Genomic DNA, 25240 nt, shown 5'->3' on the forward strand with positions numbered 1-25240 from the left:
CTTAAAAGGGATTCAATTTGAAAAGTGACAAAAGATTGTGTTTCGAAGGATTTTTCAGAGTCACCACCTGATATTTGATTTCAGTGTGCCAGGTCACCGTTTAAAAATAACTTTTCTATCAAAACATATTTTGACTCCAAAAACTAGTTTGAACCAGAGTTCAAGATAAGGGTGTTCAATTGACTCGAGGAGAAGGTGTTAGGCATTCTCCGAGTCCCATGAAAGTCACGGTTGCGTACTCGATCTAGTTGGTTTTTAAAGTATTCAAATTGAAGTAGAAACACACAAAAAGCAAAGATAAACATAGAAGAGGTGGGAGGTTGTCCCCACCTAATAAAGTAAAAATAATAAAAGAAAATAAAAATCCTAAGGTAACCTAGGTATACTTCCTCCACAGTGCTCATCTCGGGCTCCAAATACATTTACTTTGGGGCATACCCCAGATAAAATATATACAAAATCCACAGGGCGTTCTCCTGAATATAAACTAAAGAGTACAACCTCTCACCTTGAAATAGAGATGCATAAATGACCTAATATTGCCTACCCAGGTGTGGTCGGTCTAAACATGCTACTAGCGAATACTACAATAAAGTAAAGTAAATGAAAGGAAACTAAATAAAAGAAAATTTAATTCATGCCAATATTTTAACTTTTCATTTTAGGTATTTTCCTAAGACCGAATCATATAACATGAAAGCAAATTAATTACTAATGGGATTTATCCTCTTCCTACTCCCGTGACCCACGTTCATTCAACAAAATACGCAGGCAGTGATGAACATAGATAAATTTAGCACGTTACTTGAATAGTTTAATGTTATCTGACACTAAGCCCTTGCATTTTCTGAAGCGCAAAATCCCAACAAAGATATGGATTCACATGTTAAGTCAAAAGCATGGAGGAAATTAAACAGTACAGAATATTCAAGATTGGAAACCAACTTCAAAATTCATTACTAGTATCTAAATATTCTAAACAAGAAATCAACACCATTAAATAAAAGTAAGAGAAAAAGAGTTGAACCTAAAGACTGTAATTTTCAATTGATAAAGACATCTAACAATTACACGGACGGGAACCAAACACAGTTACGATTGAAACTCAAATCGACATGACTCTCAAATACAAACCCAGACAGAATCTCGAATCTGCACCGAAAACAGACTCAATTTTGCCTATGCGAGCGAAGAAACGTGAAATCCAGGAGACTACTGATTTGAACCGTTCACTATGTAAATTAAAATGGAGCCAGCTACAGCTGTGGATTGAGAACTCTCCTCTTTGCTCTTATGGAATTAAGCAGTAAACAAGAGAAGGAAGGAAAAGACAATTTTCCGGTAGGTATATTTTGTTCTTATTTATGTTTTGGTTTTGTCAATATGTTCTATAAATTTTTAGAAGAAAGTTAAGAACGGAGATGGAAAATGATGAAGAAAATAAGGGGGCTATGAGTGTTGCTGCCTTTTTCCAAATAAAATCAAGAAGGAGTGATGAGAGCTTAGCTAAAGGTGGGGAACATCCGATTTTCGGACCTTCGGTGAGCTTTAGTGGAGCTGCTGGCGGTGGCGATAGCAGGTGAAGAGAAGGAGACGACCGTGGTGAGGCGGTGGCGAGTTAGCTCCTGTTGGTCATTCTGTGATGTCCTTTTATTTTTGATTTGGTGAAGGTGGTAGGATGAGGCGGTTGATTTCTTTATTTTTCGCTAGATTCCAGCGAGTTCTGGTGGCGGGGGTGGTGCTTGGCGGTAGTTGCTGGTTGTTCTCTTTCTTGTTTGGTTGGGCGGCTGAGAGGTAAGGAAGGAGAGGTTGGCCGCTGGGCACTGTAGAATTATTCGGCGGCTGTGGCAGCTAAGATAGGGTTGTGTGGCGGTGGTGGCTGACCTTCTTTCCTCCTATCTAGGTCAAATGTCTTCTTATGAAATTAGTGTTTTAGGGTTATAAAATTTGATGGGGTTGTGTAGGCTAAGGGGAATAAGCTCTGGATTATGCCAAATTGGGTCCTAAAATTGGGCTCCAAGACTCTTAAAATTGTAGTCCAAAATCTTAGTTAACTCCCTTTAATATAAGATAAAAATACTACACAATGCAAAAACCAATTCTAATTAATTAAACTAAACTATATTAAAAGATGAAATTATTTTTGGTATTATCTGGAGATTATATTGAAATAAAAGTAGAGAAATTTAGGCTAGAACCATCGCAAAGTAATAATATTACTACTAAAATACTAACGACCTTAAATAAATGAGAAAAATAGTAAAATAAAATAAAACTTTTTTTGTGTTTTCAATTTTATGTTTTATAATAAAAATAAAAGTGAAGAATAGGCTAAATCCTATTAAAATAACTCAAATAAATGTTTGAAAATGCTAAGAATACTAATATAGCTTGAAGACGTGGCGAGTCAAAATTACATGCTTACAACTGCCTCTCTTTGCTTGGAAACATGAAGTGTTTTTGAGAAAAGAATCAAGTAAGCAACGTAATTGATTTCTGACCCGACATTTATTCAAAACAAAACTAAGAGGGGCAAAATATTGTGACCGAGCCCTGGTATCTGAGCTGCCTACATATCCTTGGCTATAAAGGAATCAGGCCACGTATAGTTCAGAGATAAGGAAAATGGAGAAGGATACCGAGGTGGAGAGTCGAGTGAAATGCCGTCGAGGTTTCGGTTCGCGGTTCCTGTCATTACATCAAAAATGAAAAATCAAATAAAAATTACAAGAAAAATGACAAAATCCTATCTACTGTTCTATCTTGAATCTTTTTCGATCTTGTTATGCATCTTGAATTGTCGAGATGCATTCTCAAGTCAAGTTTCCGCTGCTTCGAGCTTGAATTGAAGCTTGAAAGTTGACCCTATTCTTCAGGGGCTCCTGATGTTTGGATTTGAAATGAACTTGAACTTGAACTTAAAGTAGACTTGAGTTTGAAATCAATTTCTGAAGTAAATACCCTCATTCTCCAGGTGGGCGACTGACGTTCTTATCCGAACTTGAATTCATCTTTGAAAGAATAACCCTCGTTCTCCAGGTAGGTGCCTGTTACTAACATGAAACTTGAAATGTATTCCCTCATTCTCCAGGTGGGTGCCTACTATTAACATGAAACTTGAAATGAATTCCCTAATTCTTCAGGTGGGCGCCTGCTACTAAAACTGAATCTTGAAGCTCTTGAAATAAATACCCTCATTCTCCAGGTGGGCTCCTGATACTGACTTGAAACTTGAAATGAATTCCCTCATTCTTCAGGTGGGCGCCTGCTACTAAAACTGAATCTTAAAACTCTTGAAACAAATACCCTCGTTCTCTAGGTGGGTTCCTGCTACTGACTTGAAACTTAAAATGAATTCCCTCATTCTCCAGGTGGGCGCTTGCTACAAACGTGAAGCTTGAAATTAATTCCATCATTCTCCAAGTGGGCGCCTGCTACTAAAACTGAATCTAAAACTCTTGAAATAAATACCCTCGTTCCCTAGGTGGGTGCCTATAAACATAACAAAACAAAGAAAATGTCCTGCCTCAGTTTATACTAGGAACGTTTGTGAGTGTTAGTTGAATCCAGTTATCTAAAAGATTTCTAAGAATTTAAAAGCTAAATTTCATTATCCATGAGGGTCGTGAAGACTAAAATTAAATCTCATTTTTAAGAGTGAAAACTTAAAAGCAGAATTTCACTTTCTAAAGGTAAAAGCATAAAACTAAATCTCATTATCTAGGAAGGTCCTAAAAACTTAAAACTAAATCCCATTATCTAGGAGGGTCCTGAAAAGTCGACAACGAACTTACCTGAACTATGCTTCTCTTATGGTGGATCCCTGCAGAGTGAACAAAGATTTCTTGCCCTTGAACCATGCTTTCCTCATGGAGGATCCACACGAATTACCAAATTTTCCTGCCCTTATTTCAATCAAAGGAAATTTTGTGAGTTTGAAAATGTGGTGATTAGTTTGTGGCATTGTTGCTGAAGGTGTCCGCTTCTACCATTGCCATGTTTTATTTTGATTAGCTGCTTCGGGCTAACAATGAATTATTTGACCTCTTGATCGAACCTTGACAACAAAAACCTCTAAATGACCCGAATCCTTTACACTCACTTGTTGTGTTGCATTTTTATTCTGGCAACTATTGAACCTTTGCACTTCCTAAAAAATTCAAGAATCACATAATCCCCCTGAACTTCATCTATCACCACATTGCTCCTTCCGAATCATGTCATTTGTGATGTGCTTTGCCGAACTTTGCTTTGTGCAATCAAGAAGCCGATAGCAGACTTTGAAGTCCTTTCTTGCATGTTTAACAAACACTAATTTGAAAGAGACTCAGAGAAATAGACCCAAAAGAAACAAAGCGAAATGACTTTAAGAATTAGGAAATAAAAGGAAAATTTCGAACAAAGATGATTATTTGATGAAGAATGGAAAAGAGACTTATCTGAGTGAAACAGTTGACTCCAATGATCATGACATGCATTTCAGATTGATCAACCTAATTCGTCCAACCAATCACATATTCAGTTCATGTCATGTCTTCATACTTCAAAACTGGGCTTTCAATGATCCAATCTCTTTGTAAAGTCATGAACCTCGTTCGACTTGTAGTGTCCGAAGGATTTTCACCGACAAGCCTCTCTCATTTATTTATCTCTCAACTCACTGTCGCCTTACAGTGCCCATGAGGGTCCTCACCAATAAGACTCTCTCATTATAAATTTTCTCTCAGCTCACCATCGCCTTATGGTGTCCGTGACGGTTATCACCAATGACTCCCTCATTTTATTCATTTTAAAAAAAATTCTTTTGTGTCCATGAACAAAGTATTACCCATGATGTAAATCACATCTCTATATCGCTTGACTTGGCATCCTCAAAGATTGGTCGAAAGGTCTTTCTTTGGACTATAGTGTAGGCTTTTGGACAGGGTTAGAAGGAAAAGGTGGCATGAAGTCTCAAAACAACTCACGATGGAAGGGTTCAAAATTACAACTTTTAGAATCAGATCTTTTGCAAAACTAAAACTTCTGCCTCAGTTTCTTTGAGTTTTGGGAATTTCAGATTTTTATTTTGATGGGACCGAACCTTAGAGTAAGGTTGCCTATGTATCCTTTAAAGGAATCAGGTCAAGCGCAGTTCCAAACTAAAATTTGTTGCTTTTTTTTCTTTCTTTTCTTTTTCTTCTTTTTTATCTTCCTTTATTCTTTTTTTTCTTCATTTGTTTTTCTTTTTATTTTTTTCTGTTTTCTAACTCTATTTCCTTATTCCAAAAGAGGGGTATAAAAGAAATTAAATTAAGTCTCAAAAGAGATAGCAAAGGATAAAAGTTTTTGGGTAGCTGAATAAAACACCTTCGTCATACCAAACTTTGAAAATGTCGAGTACAAGACATGTAATTGAAGATAAGGCAAAGAGGTCATACATAGTATCTCTTAACGACATCAACATCAATGGCCATATCCGTAACTTTGCCCTCTGTGTCTATAAAGTATTGAGCATCATTGGGCAATATATATTCCACAAAGGGCTGGCCTTGCCAGTTGGAGGGGAACTTGGTTTTAGCTTCAGCTTGATGTGGACGGGTGCGCTTCAATACTAGTTAGCCCGGTTCAACTTCCTGGGATGCACCTTTTGTTGTACCCTCTAGCCATTTTCTCTTGATAAAATTGATCATGACATTTTGCTTCCAATCTTTTCCCACCCACTCATCGCTACCAATTTCAACTTCTATAACAATTCGGAGGGACGAGATCTCAACCTCTTTTCTCTCAAATGCTGCCTCTTCATCACATTCGACTTCTTGGATCATTATTTCAAAGTTAGACTAGCTTTTAAGATCTGGCTAAAAATTCCTTATGCATTTTATGTCATTAGAACCAACAAATTTAAACAATTATTAGGAATATCAACAATAAAAGAAGAAAAATTGCGTTTCGCTGAAAATAGAAGGATAGAAAGGGTTCGACCATCAAAACAAGCAGAAGTGAAATCTAGGTTACAACCCTTGAATAATATAGATAACAGAAAGAAAAATAAAGCAAACTACCAAAACTCCTCTCGGGTGGGGAGAGGAGTATCTTCCCAGTTGCTAAGCTCCACATTCGGCCCAAAAACTGCACATCTTCATTGCTAGAATCTTCCTCAATTTCAACAATATCGACCTCATCAAATAGATTTTGGGGCATTCTGATCAACTCTTCATCAAAGTCAATTGCTGATTTCGGGACTGATGATATTGGAAGTTTTGCAACCCCTGGCTTGGTAAATGACTTGGAGATGTGTGGGACATGATTGGGAAGTGACCACATCTCCTAAACCTGTATTTTGGTCCTTTTTTATCCTTCTCCATGGACATGAATCCTAACCCAAATGTACCAAAGTTTTCACGTAGGCACTCGTGCCCGGCCGTTACATCAATCATTTGATCAATGTTTGACAACGGGAACAAGTCTTTTAGGCACGCCTTATTCAGATCCTTATAATCTATGTTACATGCAAAATTTACTATTCTTTTTTGGAACTACCACTATGTTAGCTAGTCAGTCGGGATACTTTCCCTCATGGATTAAACCGATATCAAGTAATCGAGTTACCTCCTATTTGACAAACCTATTTCTGACCTCGACGATTGGGCGCTTCTTTTGCCTTATTAGAGGGATGCTGTGATCCAGGATTAACTTTTGCATGGCCACCTTTAGCTCTATACCTGTCGTATCCGCGTGCGACCATGCAAAACAATCAACATTATTTTTAAGAAATTCAATAAATCCTGACATGAGCTCGGGGTTCAATTGTCCCCAAGTGGAACTTCCTTTCTAGGAACTTTTTGAACAATGCCACCTATTCGAGTTCTTCCATCATGGATTTGGTTGCATCTGTTTCTTTCGGTACCTAGAAATACCTTAGTACCTGATAGGATTTCGACGTCTCCTCCCCTTTGTCGTATGATTCGCGAGAGGGCATTGCTTCCTGTAATTGATATGCCAATTGTTCCTTCCCTTTACTGCTGCAAACCAAGATCGAATTTATCTCCCTTGTTGTGGGTTGATGTCCTCTTATCTGTTCGATTCCCTCTAGAGTTGGGAATTTCAGAAGTTGATGGTATGTTTATGTCACAACCTTTCTCTCATGTAGCCATGGTCTGCCAAGAATAATATAGTAGCCCATGTCGTCGTTTACTACTTAAGAAGAGGCTCAGAATCTTGGCTACCCTTTTCCAAACCCTTAGAAGAACTAGCAGTAGAGAAGGATTCATCTCTCAAGTGTAATCTACTCGGGGCTTGTTCGGGTTGAGGTTGTGTATTAGGCAGTGCTTGCATAGAGTCACCCTCAGAAGCTTCCCTAGACGGAGACACTCACTGGACTCAGAGGGTTCAGGAACTCTGTTGGTGGTTGCTTTCTTGCTTATGGCTCTCTGGATTGCTAGTGGTATGTTACTTTTTCCTCGACCTCGGCTTCGGGAGGGTTCTGCCCTCCCTTTTAATGTATCACTCTACCACGTGATCTAACAATTGTCTGCAATACATAATGAAAGGAATCAGTTAAAATTGGAGGTCACAAATGCATGTATGACAATTGCAGGAAACAACCATAGATTGGCCAGTGGGGCCACATAAACAAAAGTGCGGACCGCAAAATATTGAGTGCAGCCGCACAACCCCAGGTTCAGACAGCTAGGTTCTCTGATCATTCAACAGTGTGGACCGCACAATTTTGCTACGGACCGCATAATTTCACTGCGGACTGCATAATTGTGAGTGCGGTCCGCACATTTCAAGCACCAATTTTACCCTAACTCTAAGATTTGCGGACCGCACAAAAATGTGTGTGGCCGCACAATTTAAAATTACGCGGCACTGATTTACATTTCATGCAAATTTTTAACAAATTAGACAAGGTTTTACACAAATTGACAAGATTAGTGGTCTACCCAGTCCTTAATGAACATATAGTAAGCTACCCACATGATTTTGAAGCACATATTAAGCACATTTGACATTTTTAGGCCTAAAAATAACTAAATTAATCAAAAAACAAAAACAAATAAAGAAAAATGAACAAATATCTAACATGGATTGAACATACCAGTAGTGAATGATGCAGGGGAGGATCTAACTTGATGAAATGAGGTAAGATTTAGAACAAATGAGGATGCATAGTATTTCCAGGGCTTGAGAGTTCAGAGAGTGTAAAGTGGAGAAAAGCCCTATTTATAGGTTAACTCGAACAGTAAAAAATGAAGTTGAGTGTGCCCACACAATTTTGAGTGCGGTCCGCACTCTTTACCTGAACCTTTGAAGAATCTCTGTGGTTCGCATAAAAGTGAGTGTGACTGCATAATTTGTGCGGACCTTACAATTTTGTGTTCGGCCACAAATTATTAATAAAATTTGACAGGCCAATCTTCAGAGAGCATACACTTTTGGTCTTTCAGTTGTGGGACTACACACAAACTTGTCCGGTCGTAGAGTGATTCTACCGTCCGCATAATTATGGTGGGGTCCACACTTTTGTGACCATTAGTCAATTTTTCTTGCACAGTCCCTGCAATGCACACCCATTCCTGCATACACTTCAAAACTAGTTAGCTCAAAACAAAGTCTATCTAATGAAGAAGAACAAGAAAAAGAAAAAGACACATGGGTTGCCTCCCAAGAAGCACCTGATTTAACGTCGCGACACGACGCAGATTACCAATCATTTGAAATGAAGAACCTCCACAATGTGGCCATCATCAACCTTGCCAAGATAATGTTTAACCCGGTGCCCATTGACTCTAAACACCTCATCATTCTTATTTTTCAAATCTAGAGCACTAATGGGAGTTACATTCACCACATCAAATGGCCCACTCCATTTTGACTTCAACTTGCCCGAAAACATCCGTAACCGAGAATTGAACAATAGTACAACATCACCCACTTTAAGCTCCTTGTTGTGGATGCACTTGTCATGGAGGTACTTCATCTTCTCCTTGTAAAAGGACGAGCTTGTGTAGGCATGATAGAGAAATTCATCCAGCTCATTCAATTGTGATACCCTTAGGTTTGGGGTGACATCCCACTGAAGGTTAAACTTCTTCAAAGCCCACATGGCCTTATGCTCAAGTTCCACCGGAAGATGGCATGCCTTCCTGAACACTAACCGGTATGCAGACATCCCGATTGGTGTTTTGTAGGCCGTTCTATAAGCCCAAAGATCATCATCAAGTTTTCTTGACCAATCTGTCCTATTGGCATTCACTATCTTTGACAAAATACTCTTGATCTCCCGGTTGGAGACTTCAACTTGTCCGTTTGCTTGAGGATGGTAGGGGGTCGATACTTTGGAGTGGAACCATACTTTGTGAGTAAGGTATCAAAAGCCTTGTTGCAAAAATATGAACCCCTATCACTAATAATGGCCCTTGGAGTACCGAATCTTGTAAAAATGCTCTTCTTCAAGAATGCCACCACACTCCTCGCCTCATTTTTGGGAAAATCAACGACCTCGACCCACTTAGACACATAATTAACCATGACTAGAATGTAGGTGTTCCCACAAGAGCTAACAAAAAGACCCATGAAATCAATACCCCACACATCAAAAATATCTATTTCCAAAATAGTGGTGAGAGGCATTTCATTCTTCTTTGAGATCCCACCGGCCCTTTGGCATTCATCATAACACTTGACAAGCTCACTAGCATCCTTGTACAGAGTAGGCCAATATAATCCACAACTCAAAACTTTTGCCTCCGTTCTTACTCCACGATGATGACCACCATACGGTAAAGAGTGGAAAGCCTCAAGAATACCCACTTGTTCCTCATCCGGTAAACATCGTCGGATCACACTATCGGTACAAAACCGGAAGATGTATAGCTCATCCCAATAATAGTCAAGGCAATCCCATTTGAGCTTCTTCCTTTGATTTGAAGAGAACTCATTCGGTACAATTCCAATCACAAAATAGTTTGCTAAGTCGGCGAACCATGGCATCCCGGTCATTGAAATGACTAGGAGTTCCTCGTGGGGAAATAAATCATTGATCTTAAGGCTGTTATATGGCCTCCCCTCCTCCTGCAATCAGGACAAGTGTCCGCTACTTTATTTTCACTACCCTTGCGGTCTTGAATCTCTAGATCAAACTCTTGCAATAGAAGCACCCACCACATCAACTCTTGCCTTAGAATCTTTCTTGCTCATCAAATACCGAAGCGCCGCATGGTCGGTATGAACAATCACCTTTGTAACCATCAAGTACAGGTGGAGTGTCTCCATCGCAAAGACAATAGCAAGGAGTTCTTTTTTGGTCACTGTGGAGTTGACTTGGGCATCATTCATGGTCTGGCTTGCATAGTTAACCGTGTTGGGCCCCCCTTTTTTTCCTTTTGCAGAGAAAGTCTAGGTTCTGACATTCATGAGGGTAATAACTAATTTTCTTTTGGGAATTTGGGTTTTGAAGAGTTTCCACCTAATAGATTATGGTGTGTTAGGGCACCCAGAGCGATAACTCTTGGATTGGTTTGCATTACCAGAGATTTAGGGTAAAGGCTCAAAATAACCTGGAGGGGAAGGTGTTAGGCACCCCTCTTAGTCCACAACGGTAGGTTCCGGCAGAACTTATACTGATGAACTAGTCCTTTAACAAATAAATAATTTAAACACATAATTACAAATACGAGCGGGTTTTTGGACATTACATGACTCAGATAATGAGACAAAGGAAAGACTTGAACAAACTGTGTTCATATAGAAAAGTAAAGTTTAAGCGAAGGGAATTTGGGAAGGAGGGGTCTTTGGTTGGTTAGCCTACAAGATCACCCCACGCAATGTCCGGTAAACACTTCTCAATGAGAGGATACATGTGATATTAGCGCATAGTCATCATATCCCTTTCTACCCAAGTCCCTCCCGTTGGTCATAGCCTAAAACGTTCTAGCAACCTTGACAATGTCCTATGCGTGCACTACCCGTCCCTTCCTTGTGGCCCTGGAGGTATTTTAGGACCCCTATTCTTTGGACAGTTCTAGACTTTCCTAAGGTTTTAAAAGGATAAAAATCTAGGCGTCAATCAAGAATAGTTAGGGCTGCATTTAAAGAAACAAGTTATAGGCTCATAGTTACCTCCTCAAACATAACAAGTAAGTGTACGTCTTTAAACAACATTCAAGTACTTAAGAGAAAATCCTAGAACATGATATCTAGGTGAGCAGGGGTTATACAGTGTTGAATAAGGACAATGTGTGAGAATCCTATTTAAATCGCCTGCTAATTTAACTCTATTGAATCTGGACAGTATTAAGTAGCAAAACACAGTTTCAGAGTTGCAGAATTTGAAATCGTCCTATAGGCTTGCCTAAACACAGAACAATAGTGTCGTAAGAGCATGGTATCTATATTGATGCAGTAAAATAGCAAACAGTTTTAAAACGGATATTTGAGATCCTATAGGCATGCTTTCTAGTGATAGTAGATTAAGGTAGTGTTCGAAAATTCGTTCAAAGAAATAGACAGTTGGTTTAAGCCAATTCAAAAGGAACTAACATGAATTAGACCGATTTGTTTAACTAAATTGATTTTAGGCTCTATAGGCAGGATTTTTTATTTTTATTCCTATAGGCATGGTATCTAATTATTAAGAGCTGATGTTGGAACTTATAGGCATGATTTTAGTGAGACAAATGTAAATACATGCAGTAGAAGAATTGAACTCAATCACTTTACACTCTATAGGCATGATATTTAATTATGAAGTTGATTTTAAACCTATAGACATGGTCTCTATTATTGAATCTATTTAAATCCTATAGACATGATCTCTAATGTTGTGAAAGTAAACATATCAAGTGCACTAATACAATAGTATAGGCATGGTCTCTACACAAATTTCCCAAAAGATGTAGCTACCCACCCTTTTTCACGAATCACCCCAAAGTTGTTTACAAATAATTATTACAGACTAGTTGAATAAATTACATAAACAATAAAGAAAAGAAGAAGTTAACTATAGGGAGCCTGAAGCAGGACCAATGACTTCCCCAAGCCTCCAATAGCCTCAAATGCCACAGTTCCATAGACAATATCATTGTATAGGTGCATCAGAGTTCCCTAAGGATCTCAAAGATCTCGGGCAGTGCTCAATCCTAGACTTTTACTCAAACAATAACTGATTCAAGTGCAGTATGGATATGCTAGCTCTGACATGCCAGAGTTCAGAGAAATCTCATGGATCTCAAGGTATTACACATGCCAGAGGGGCAGGACCTAAATATTCTAGAAGTGGTGGAGAGTGCTTGACATAATTTGTTTTAAAAATAGTACAAGGATGGCTTCAGAAGTATAAAGGTTTTTTCAAAAACAGGAACAACTTAGTAGTAAAAGACAGTTTGAGAAGAGTACCAAAACAACAAACAATTGGTTGGTCATAAGAGACATTCAGACTTAAGAAAAGAACACTTAACAAACAGATCTCATATGAGAATGGTGGCACACAAGAATCACATTAGGGTACATAGATAGGGATAAATGAAACATATACTCACAAATTGCATACATCACTTAGGACATTGGGACTTTAACAGATTAGTCATGCTAGGCAAAGAAATAAATAGGACAGAGTGCACAAAAGTTTAGACATGCTAGGCAAGAAAGTAAGCAAGAAAGAGTGAAGAATGTAAAGATACATTGAACAGGCAGATTTTAGACATGTCGAGTAAAGAAGTAGGCAAGAAATTGAACTCATAACTGATGAACTAGTGCAAGAATGAAAACACATAGGGTTTGAATCTCAAAACTTAATTAGAAGCATACCAGTTGAAGAAAGGTGCAGGATATGAAGCAAACAAAGTTCCAATGTCTAGCCTTGGCTTTCAGCCAGCTAGATCAGCAAGTATCACAAATAGCAGAAGAGAAAGAGAACTTTTAACGTGTAAATGTGCTTTTTTTGAACTCCATGTTCTATATAATGAGAGTAGAAGAAAGCATATAAATAGTAGTTTGAAAGCTAGGTAAATAAGGTAAGAATCAAATTGTTGAGTGATTGGAGAATCCGGAATCAATTAAAGTAAAATTAGTACAAGTCTCCCCTTAATTAAGGGAATTAGTTCAAACGGTAAAGAGCATGTGACATGTAAGGAAAGAAATCATACATAGCTGGAGTATAACAAATAAGAAAAGACTTCAAATAGTGCAAGTACATAACATGTAATTAGGGCTAGGTACATAAAGTTCTAATTAGGGAAATAATCAGTAAGAATTAAGTAATAATGCAGACAAGGTAAGGGAAAATTAATTATGTCAAGCAAATCAATCAAATTGAGTAAAGAAGCAAGAATCAAATGTTTAAAGGAAATTAGTCAAATTAAACCAAAAAATAAGGGATTCAGAGTAATCAAGGGTTCATAAAATCATGAAAGAAGCAACATGCTTAGCATATAAAATGAGGTAAGGCATGAACAGTCATTATTTAACACAGCCTTGACAAAACCCATGGTTAAACGGCACTGATTCAAAGAGAAGCATACAAGTTTTGCATGAATGGCGAGTACAAAGACAAGTTCATAATATCAGTGAAAGTTTGAACTAAGAAGATTCAATAGAAGCATACTAGGACAGGTAAATCATGAGAAGTCACAAGAAACTAAGGCAAGAACACAGTTAGAAGTACCCATATCAGAAACCAAACGAAAAACCCCAAAACGTTAGGGTTTTCAGTACAAATGGACTAGGGTTATAGCAGGTTCATAAAATTAGCCAAAATGTGTGAGAATCAGAAGTTTAAACACAAAGAATCATCAAACAACGTTTTAAAAGAAATTCCGAAACCCTAAGACGTTCATGTACTCAGTGACATCCCGGATTTGGGCTGGATTGTATATATTCTTAGAATTTCTTATGTTTCAAATAGTTCTTTTACTATTAAAAGCTTCCATAAATGTTTTCAAACTTATTATTATCGGGTTGATTGTTGAGTTGAGGCTAGCCTAGATTCACGATAGGCGCCATCACGACGGGTCAAGTTTTGGGTCGTGACAAGTTGGTATCAGAGCCTAGATTACATAGGTCTCACGAGTCATGAGCGGGTTTAGTAGAGTCTCACATATTAGTACAAAGATGTCTGTACTTATCTTCGAGAGGGTATAGAACCTTTAGGAAATAAACTTCACTTTCTTGAATTCCTATCATGTGTCATTGATTCAGCTTAACTCTTTGAATTCCTTCCATGCCTTCATGTGAATGCATGAGAGCTCGGTATCAGCTGTGCATCAACGGCTTGTAATCCCCTGATCGAAGGGCGAGATATGATTTCTGTGTGTTGATGTTGGGGCCAGTTTGGAGGACTTGAGGCCAGAGTTTTCCTATAGTTTGAGCGTTGAGGTGTTGATTATGTGTACACATGCTTCTGGATTCATATGTTCGATATTGTCCCTATTAGTGGAAGTGATGACTGGATGGATATGTGATGAGTATGATGTGACTGTGAGATGTGTTCATATGATTTGACTGTGACGAGAAGGGTCTTCTTGAGGGTAGAAAGAACAATTTGGTGTTTGATTTCTATTGTGATTTGATGTATAGCCCCGAGTTATGGGTGTGTTGAAGGATTATCTCATGTTGTCTAGTCGGGGAGTGAAATAGATTTCATGTTATGATATGAGGTTAAACTCAGGAAAATCATGTGATTGCATGATGTTCATGACAGTGGAAGGGTATAAATAGATGTTAGTTTGAGGCGAAGTAGGTGGGTTATTTCCTGCGAAGTGTCCTGAAGTTGTGTGATCCATATGGTGTTTTGTAGCGAGATCTCTATTACTAGCGAAATATATGTATTGCAATTTCAATTTGGATCGCTTAAAAGAGTGTGATTGTCTGTTATGAGGATGAATATAAGATTTGTAGATGATTTGAAGTACTAGATGGTTTGTGTTGCACGAGCTTATGAAGGATTTAGTTTAATCTCAGCACGGTATAATGGCAGTAGTAGAGTATGGGCATTGCTAGTTCTTTGTGTTTTGACCTATGGCTTTGAGTCAAGTGGGGAGTCCGCTATTGATTAGTTGATTGCACGATTATGTGTTGTATTGGTTTAAGTTTGAGGTATATTAGTGAATCAGTTATGGCTTGCAGGGATTGAGATCGAGGATGGCTCGAGTAAAGGAAATTTTAATAAAGGTTAGGTCATGCTTTACGGGCGAATGAGAATCACAGAGTGACTTGAGTTGTTAATGGTGAGGGATGTATGGTGCATAGAACAAGAATTTATTTGGTTGCATTAAAGTGGGGTTACTTCCATAGGTGTTGCTGTTCTAGTGGGCACAGGTCGTTCGGTTCGGTTGATCAGTTAAATTGAAACCTAAGTAGAGTGGATGACTCCCGGGGGTGGTTTTAATGGATTCAAGACTTATATGTAATAATTGGAGATCATTAGGAAAGGTATTTGGTCAGAAACTGAAGTTTACATTGGAGGGTGTCAAGACTTGTGGTATTTCTATATCATTATGGATTCTACACATTAGTATCAGGAAGGTGAAGGTAATAGCTTTAGATTCACAGGAAGTCTCTTCAGGGTAAGAATTTCGAATGTGGTGCTTTTAGGGTTATTATAGAGAGTAGTCAGTGGCTTATGAGCCTTAGGATAGTGTGGTTTCATGCTTGAGTCTCGTATGGTGAGTCTTGGGTGCTTATGAGGTAATAAGTTTCTACAGGTGTATCGTGGCAATGCTCTTGGGTTTTCGGTGGCTTGCGTGGCTTGGTTAAGCTAGGAAGATTCAGTTCTGATGGTTTGGTTTTGTGCAAATGGGATTCGGGGAATTCTTGATGGTTTCTACCATGGTTAGAGATGTATAATTTCTACTGGCTAGAGGGGCATATGATGTATAGCAATTTTCTTCTAGATTAGATCAAATGGAAAGTTCTTGGCTAGTAGAGTACGCAATTTGTCATAGGAAGACATGGTATATGCGGTATGTTGTGTAGGGTTGAGATGGGCATGTGAGAGGTCACAATTCAGTTATGAAAGAAAGGTCATAAATTCTTAGGCAGCACGAGCAGTTTCAAATGATTAGGCAAATAATATTATGAATTGTGTGGCTTAATGAGGGTAAACATTTTAGAAAGGGCAATGTGTTTGAGTTAAGGGTACATCATTGATATTGTGGCGCTCTCTTGTTGGTTAGACTACTGATATTCAAGTTGCTTGGTGGCACAGAAGAGTTATAGGAGTATCCCTCGCGGAATGATTGAGTATTAGAGGTGTGGTACATACTCGAGCGGTGGAGTTGGGGTCAGATATTATGATCATACGCTTTATGGATTAGGGGATTGGGAGTTCTCATAAGCAGGTTATATTGTGGTTATAGACCGTGTTTTTCGGCCTATGTGGTATCTATCGGGGTTTGGAGACCCGAGTGGATCCGTTGTTGCTTAGTATGGTGGATTTTGATTTGATATTGGGTATGGATTGGTTGTCTCCGTGTCGTGCTATTCTAGACTGTTACGCTAAGACGACGACGTTGGCTATGCCGGGGGTGCCACAGATTGAGTGGCGAGGTTCGACGGGTTATGTTCCCAATGTAGTGATTTCATTTTAGAAGACCCAGGTGATGGTTGGGAAGGTTGTCTTTATTATTTGGCCTTTGTGAGGAATGTCAGTGCAGAGAATCCTATCATTGATTTGGTTCCGGTGGTAAGGGATTTTTTTGTATGTGTTTCCTGTTGTCGGGCATGTTGTCGGACATGATTGTTGATTTTGGTATTGATTTGGTGGCCGGGCACCATATCGTATGGCACTAGCAAAGTTAAAGAAGTTGAAGGAGCATCTTTAGGAACTCCTTGATAAGGGGTTCATTGGTAGGTCAATATGGATGTGCGTTCTGCATCGAGTCGACCTTGTTGACTCCGAGTTACTATTGTTGAGGCATGTGTTGATTCGATTGTTATTGAGCTTATTAGTGTTCTGGGGAAGATCTATGAGTTACATTTCCGTGTTGTGGGGCGTTATGATTTATTGGTTATAGGAATATATGGTGTGGTTCTATTGGGGTCTCATAGTGGAATTCGAGCAGGAAGAGTATTGAGTATTGCTTGGTGGATCGCATATTTGTTGTGTCCTTTTGGGTTTGTGTGGTGTCTTGTCATTTTGCTTTGTTGTGGTTATGATGATTTGCTTTTTGTTCTGGACAGCAAATTACACGTGGTTGTTGATTTTGAGCATAGTGACTTGAGGTGTTTCTTGTAGACCATTGTTCGAATAAGGTCGTGCACTGTAGCGAGGTTATGTGGTGGTATGATCCTTTGGGTTAAATTTGTGTGTTCTTGTTCTACGATGTGTGGTGGGTTCTCAGTATTGCGTTGGGGTGGTACTGGTGAGCTTGCGTTACGACTCTCTCATTTGAGTCATCTTTCCATGATTTTACATTCGGACTGTTGCTTATTGGTGCGCGGGTCACACGAGTTGTGGATTTAGATCGTATCAATTTGTCATGTCACTAGAGTAGTCGTGTTGGATAAGATGAGGTCATTGGGATCTAGAATGGATACTATCAGATTCGATTTCAGCATGTTGGAAGGATAATATCAGGATTCGGTTTAGAAATTTACTATGGTCCTTGCCGAAGGAGAGGGAGCTCCACGACTAGTTGAGCTGAGGAATGGTTATGATTTTCTACATGTTTCATTCATCGTTAGAAGTACAAAAGTGTTGGAATGAGGCTTTGATTGATAAGAGGCTTACTATCGGTATTCAGTTGTTTTGAGCAATTGCTCTGATTAGAAGTTATTGTTACAAGTGTCTGAGTTATGTGGTATATCATGTAATTGCATCTTGGGTATGGATATGGTTGATACAACTTGTTTGGACTTATTCGGTGTGTAGATGTGATATTCTAATCTTATAGATAATTTCGGAAGTGGAAATTTGGTTCTAAGGGTAATAGGCAAAGTTAGATTGTAAAATTTCAGTTATGTTGTGTTATCAGACCTATATGGGATATGGTGACGTGGGATCACCCCTGAGTATGTGCATGGTAAGGTAATACAATGATTTGCTGGCTTTTGGAATAACTCTGGGCACATTGGAGGACGAACGTATGTTTCAGTGGGGGAGAATGTAATGACCCGATCGGTCGTTCCGAGAGTTTTAGCCCTGTTTCCCCCATTTTTGCTTCATTTTATATGGTTCAACTCTTTTATGTTGTGTTGAGTTGATTGGATCAAGTTCGGAATGATGGTAGAGAGAAATGAGACACTTAGTCTCTTAAGTTGATTATAAAGTTGGAAGAGTCAACCGAAAGTTAACTTGTAAGTAAATGGACTCGGAACTTGGGTTTTATGGTTCGAATAGCTTTGTCGGTTGATTTTGGACTTAGGGGAAAGTTTAGAATGTATTTTGATGGTTCGTGGTAGAATTTGGCTTGATTTGGCGAAATTAGAATATTTTTTTGGCAATCCACTAGGCAAGTGCCTAGGACTAGTTTTTTATTAATAACAGAAAAGAAAAATACATCAATTAGGAAAAATACAAATAAGGGGGACAATAGCACCGGTATTATTACCCATATAACACAAACCGGGCTAACCTTACTGTACTAATCCTATTGAGGCTTGTCAACCTCGCCTATTAACAAGAATGTAAAAAATATGAACTTGAAAGGACCAAATGTTCTATGATCATCACAGAGTTTATAACATACTCTGTGATGATATTACAGATGAGGATACTAATAAAGTGGTAGAATAAAATGTAGTACCCATTTGATTGTTGTCCCTTTTCTTCCAACCTTGTAAAATCTTCAATTTTTACTTCTTTGTCGTTTTTATCTACCTTGTTCAAAAAGTATTCAAGAATCATCGTCTATTTTTTGACCGTTTGGACCTCGCCGACGAAGTTGAGGCAACCTGTTTTTGTTTGGCAGATCTCATTGGAGGTCGCCTAACAATTGCTTCCTTGTCAGACCTTGTTGCAATTTTCATCCAGATAGCACTTGCTTTGCTTGTTCAAATGTGGTCCTCCACAGTGTTTGGTGGTGTATCTAGGTGGTGAATACATGTGCGACAAGGAGGCTTACTTGGAATGAAATCTGGAGCCTCCAACTTGTTCTTTAATTTTCTAGTCAAAGTATTCTCAAAATATAGCATTTGAAGTTCATCCTTGATAACTCTTTCCACACGATGGCTGGCAAATCGAAACCTTAGTTTAAGACCATTTTCCTGTTCCCTTTTCAAATTTGAGCAGGTGATTGAATTTGACAAAGTGACCAAAGGTTGCTTGATCATGGGATCCACGATAATATTTTCCACGCAAGGGCTGGAAAACTGCAGCAATTCGTTCTCCTTTATGCATGCTTGACTTGTTGTGATCTGCTCCTCAAACTGCTCACAATGCAAATGTTTTGCTGTCTGCTGCATCTTTTTTTTCTTTGTTGTTGTCTTTGAGGTTGAGGTTGTTGTATTGAGATGGTGTGCATTGGTTGGAGTTGGTGTTGCTTCATGATGTTCGTGCACAGAAATTGCAGCAAGATCATTTTCAATCCCCCTATTCCCCTCTTCAATTCCTTTAGATTGTTCATTATATTTGGCAGCCCATTTTTTGGATTTTCTAACCATCTCTATTGAAGCTGATTGAGCAATTTCATTGGTGTTTGCTGTTGATAATAGCAACTGTCCAGGTTCGCCTCCATATTCACCAAACGACTCTATTGACTGTGAAGGTACCTCAAACACAAAAGTATTCAAGGTGACTAATGGTTGTCTAGCCATAGTAGTATTCAGCACCATTGCGGCCTGTGCATCTTTAATTATTTTTTCCACATGCGGACTGGAAAAATGCAATGTTGGAGTATTGGAGTTGTGCTCTTGTTTATGCATTAGCTCGCTGCCTTGGCCAGTTTTTTGTTTGCTCTGTCCTTCCTTGTTACCATCAGTAGCTTTATAAGCTAAAAGCATAACTTGTTCAACATTGACACCACTAACATCTTGCCCCTCTGTGTGTACATACTCCCCAGTTGTGTGCAATGGAGCATTGACTGCAATATCCTATTTTTCACTAGTTGGTACAGCTGCTGCTGATGTTGTTACAACACCAGTAACTTCACACTCCAAACCTACAGTTTCAGATGTTGCCGATTGGCTTTTTCTGTGTGGTACCTGTGCAGTACCTTTGCCCCTTGATTTTTCAGCCTTAGTAGTTGTTCGATCCACAGTTGTTTTCAGAGTAGAAGCTGGTTTCCGAAACTCTGTTGTTGTTTGCTTCATTCCAGCTGAAAGTTGAGGTTGATTAGTCACTACAGCTGCACACTCCAATTGCATTACATCTACAATTGTTTCCTCAACTTGTTCCTGCTCCAGCTGCAGTACCTCATCAGCAATTCCATGACCTGATGCCACACCTGTAGTTATGTTCTGCTCTGCATTAATAGCTGGAACTCGATCCTCCTTTGCCTTCTCAATTTGTGCAGTAGGTTCAACTTGAGCAGCAGGAGAAGGTTTAGCACTAAGTGCAGCAGTAATTTGAGCAGTCTCAAAATTTGGTCTACCACAGTAGCATCAACTGTTTCTGCTCCTGCTTTGTCCAGTTCTGACAGTGCTATTGCTGATTTATCAGCTAGTTCAACAGCAGCTAAATTTTTTTGCCCGACACTTGGACCCTTACAAACACTAGCTGAACCTCGATCAAACACTAGCATATTAGCTGCATGCTTAGCACTGGTTGCTCCATCAGTTCCAACCCCTGATGCACCAGTTGCACCCTTTGTATCTCTAGGATTTTTAGATGATACTCCACTCTTAGTTCTCTCAATTTGCTGCACCTTAAGATCATTCTGCCCATAACCTGCTACACCCTCTTCCTCTGATGCAACAGTAGGAACAGTTCCTACAATATCAGGCCTTTTTAAGGCCTCCTTTAACTTTGTTCGAGCTCCTATATAATCCACATTACCCACACCTATTTTAGCTTGCGTCACAGAATTTTGATCACCAGCAACAGAAGTCATAACCCCCTCACGATAATGTCCTACATTTGCCATGTTAATTTTAACTTCACTAGGTTACATCTTCAAAAACTGCTGCTGCCCAGAAACAGAATTTTGCCCTGCATCAGCAGGACCAAACTTATCAGTTGCATCAGTTTTTTGTACTTGCAAAGCATCTCTAACACTTGTAGCATCAGCTCATTTACTCAAAACATCACACACTTGCCGCCTTGCATTCTTATCACTTCCTGATCCTTCTATAAGTTGTGTCCTGGCTCTCTTAGCATTCAAAAAATCTCTTGCATCACCTTGTAATTTTCCACCTATTTGATGTTCATTCTCAACTGTTTCGTCATAAACACGAGCAACTTGAACTGCCTTTCCTTTTAAGAGTCGACATTAATTTTCTTCATGTCCTTGATGCTTACAATGGCAACAATACGAAGGTAAGTTATCATAGATAATTTCCTGGTAATCCTCAACAATCTTACCTGTTTTAACTTCAAGATATTGAAGTCTAATCTTTTCAGGAAGTTTGTCCAGTACATCAATGATAACCTTGACTCTTGTTGTGCTAGGATGTGATCTAACTTGTGTCACCTTATCAATTGCAATTGGTTTTCCAACAGCAGCTGCAATGGATAGTAAAGGTTTACGAGCAAATAGTTCAGGCGACAAATTCGGCAACGAAATCCAAACAGCCACCTTCGAGGTTTCCTTGTTTGGATTATATCCAACACTCCATGGGAATACTCTATATTGATGCTCACTTCCATTATGTTGAAAGTAGTTTACAGCTCTTGCCAAACAAGCCACATAATCTTCATGTTGATCACAACGAATTAAAAATTGCCTTGGAGCCAATGAACCTAACAAGCAATTACCTTTGATACCAAAGATTTTCGGCAGAATACTCCTTAAAATCTGTAAATTTGGTGCGCTGCTGGACAGCTTTATCATCACTGCTTGATGTAATCCTTCCTCCTTTACAAATTCTTCACCTTCATCCATGGAAAATTGAATCGTAGGAACTCCATGAATAATTGCAAAAGGTTTCAAACTCGTTTTTGTGAGAGATACGGTAGATTGCTTTTGATTCAAACTTGCTGCATATGTACTAATGTTGTTAATGTTTGGAATAACTTCCTTAGAGTTTGAATTCTTCTCTCCCACAACCAAAGGCTGGGGAGAGACATTGGCTGCCATGGAAGGGCTCTATTACGTAATTGTTTCAGCATACCATCGCGCAAAAGACAGAAATGAAGAAGCTGCCCAGTTCGCTACAATAGCGATTATATGCTACAGTAACTAGCAACAAAAAATTACGATCTATAAAGAATGACTATAGATCTGAAGGTGAAATCAATTGGATGTTAATCGTAAAGACAATATGTATCTTTTGACACCAAGTTTGGTTAATTCCACCACCGGATGCCGGAATTATGGCCTGAAAATGGTGACAAAAATACTATTCACATGAATTCTAGAGAGAAAGGAGAGAAATCATACCTCCTTAACTTTGCAGTTCCACACCTCACTTCTAAATTAGAATTTTGGAGTTTACGGTTGGTAGTGAAAATTTTGATATAGGAGTCGGAATGGAATTCTGAAAATTTGAATAGGTCTGTTGTGTCATTTGGGATGTGTGTGCAAAATATTTAGGTCATTCGGACGAGGGTTGATAGACTATTTGATCGAGAGCAGAATTTGGAAGGTTTGGAATTCTTAGGCTTGAATTCGATGGTGTTTTGATGTTTTGATGTTATTTTGAATGTTCCAAAGATTGGTATAAGTTTAAATAGTGTAATGTGACTTGTTCGTACTTTTAGTTGAGGTCCCAGGGGCCTTGGGATGATTTCAGATGGTTAACGGGAAGTTTGGAAATTTGTTTGAGCAGCTTCAGCTGCTGAGTTTTCTATCATAACCGCACCTGCGGATTGGGGACTGCAGGTGCGGTCCCGCAGAAGTGCAAGGGGAGCCGCAGACGCGGAAATGGGCGAGAGGAGCTGGAACCGCAGATGAGGATGTTTGAGCGCACCTGCGATAACGCAGGTGCGGGATTTTGATCGCAGGTGCGGTCCTTGGGCGGTTAAGTGAATTCAGCAGATGTGCACCTAGGACCGCAAGTGCAAGAATTCAATTGCAGAAGCAGTTTAGCTGGGGAAGAACATATAAATTTAGCCCTTCGCAATTTTTGAATTGTTCTTCACCATTTTTATCCGAGATTGGAGCTTGTGGGCGATTTTGAAGAGGGAATTCAAGGGAACTTCATGGAGGTAAGATTCTTGGAACCAAAAACTTCTTTCTATAATGGTTTTTGATTGATTAAGCTTGAAATCTATGAAAATTAGTAGCAAAAATTAGGGGTTTAGGGCTTGAAAATTGGAGACTTTAATCTAGGAATTTGAGGGGTCATTTGTGGTCGGATTTTGATATTCTTGGTATGTATGAACTCGTGAGAGTGTAAGGATTCTAGTTTTATGAATTTTATCGGAATATGAGATGTGGGTCCGGTGGTCAGATTTGACCAATTTTGGGATTTGTGATGAAATTTGATTATTTTTGCGCGAGCATTATGCCCTTAGCATATATTGATGTTATGGTTCTGATTTTTGTTAGATTCGGGGCATTTGGAGGCTGAATCGATAGGAAAAGGCATCACGGGCTAGAGTTTGGCTTAGTTTGAGGTAAGTAACACTTCCAAACTTGGTTCTGAGGGTTCGAAACCCCGAACTATGTATTCTATGATTACAATTGAGGTGACGCAAACGCCAAGTGACAGACATGTGGGCGTGCACCGTGAGGAATGCGGTCTGGATCATTCCATGGCACCGCTTAGTGACTCTTTTATGCTGATATCTATGTTGTAATTATGTGGTTATGTTAATGAGCTGCAAATCATGCTAATTATTATGTTAAGGCTTCACGCCAATACTGTTGAGGCCCGAGAGGTCATTTCTTGCTGTCATTTCATTAGCTTCAATTATATTTATACCCAGTCCTGTCCATGCATATTATATCATGCCTCAGTCTCAATTATTGCTATTTGACATATCATATCATTGTTCGGGCTAGTATCATGACATTTTAAGCCCGTGTGTGTGGGAGACTAGAGAGTATTAACTGAGTGAGGCCGAGAGCCTGATATTAATTGACAATATGGGATCGGGCTGCATGCTGCAGCAAGATATTGATCATGCCTTTGCTGGCATTGATATAGTAATTGGGCTCAGGGAAACCCCTCCGGAGTCTTTACAACCCCAGTGAGCGCAGTTGATGATTGAGGGATGGATCTTCCCTGGACATGGATCGTATCGAAAGTATTGGTATGGAGATGGATCCTCTCCATGAGGCTGGATTGTCCCGTTGTGTGTGTGTGTGTGTGTGTGTGTGTGTGTGTGTGTGTGTGTGTATATATATATATATATATATATATATATATATATATATATATATATATATATATATATTTCGGGATGGATCTTTTCTGGGCCTTATGAGCCATATACGGTTCCGAGTGGTTATGAGGTTGTAATTATTATTACCATGAGGTGGATCTTCTCTATAGGCTAGATTGGCCTTCCTTAGTAGTGAGTGACTGATGTTCGAGATGTGTGTGTGTATATATATATATAAATATACTTACATACACGCACGAGATGGATGTTTAATTAACTAAAAGCATGCTTACTCTCCTGTACGATATTCCTATTTATCTTTTGATGAGGTTGAGTTCGTCACTACTTCTCAATCCATAGTTTTGGCTTGTTACTTACTGAGTTGGTGTACTCACGTTACCCCCTGCACCTTGTGTGTAGATCCAGGAATCTATGGTCCCAGTAGCAGCCATTGATCGAGGTCGCATGCTGTGGAGTTGTTGAGGTATATGCATGGCGTTCGCAGGCCTTAGCTCTCCTTCTCATTTCTAGATGTATTTTTCTATTTGTTCTTAGACACTTTGATAGATTATGTATCTACCTTAGACGCTCATACACTCAGTGACACCTCGGTTTTAGGTTGGATTGTATATATTCTTGGAATTTCTTATGTTTCAAATAGTTCTTTAACTATTAAAAACATCCACAAATGTGTTCAAACTTATTATTATCAAGTTGATTGTTGAGATTAGGCTGGCCTAGTTTCACGATAAGCGCCATCACGACGGGTCAAGTTTTGGGTCATGACAATATTATAATTGTTTTAGGATTTATAAAGTTATTTAGACTTACAGGCGAAATTCCTTAGTCCATGTTTCATCTATGTCTTTTATGTACTAATTTTCATGCCTT

General features: G+C 39.0%; 1 long non-coding RNA gene across 1 annotated transcript; it reads left to right on the forward strand.

The window, feature by feature from the left end:
* The first annotated feature begins 1000 nt into the window (after nucleotides 1-1000).
* LOC107765137 (uncharacterized) lies at nucleotides 1001-24993 on the forward strand. The gene is made up of 2 exons (XR_001643372.2): nucleotides 1001-1341; nucleotides 24770-24993. It is a non-coding gene; the product is annotated as an uncharacterized LOC107765137 (long non-coding RNA).
* The last annotated feature ends 247 nt before the right edge of the window (nucleotides 24994-25240 follow it).

The sequence above is a fragment of the Nicotiana tabacum genome, chromosome 1 (genome assembly GCF_000715075.1).
Source record: "Nicotiana tabacum cultivar K326 chromosome 1, ASM71507v2, whole genome shotgun sequence".
In the NCBI taxonomy this organism is placed as follows: domain Eukaryota; kingdom Viridiplantae; phylum Streptophyta; class Magnoliopsida; order Solanales; family Solanaceae; genus Nicotiana; species Nicotiana tabacum.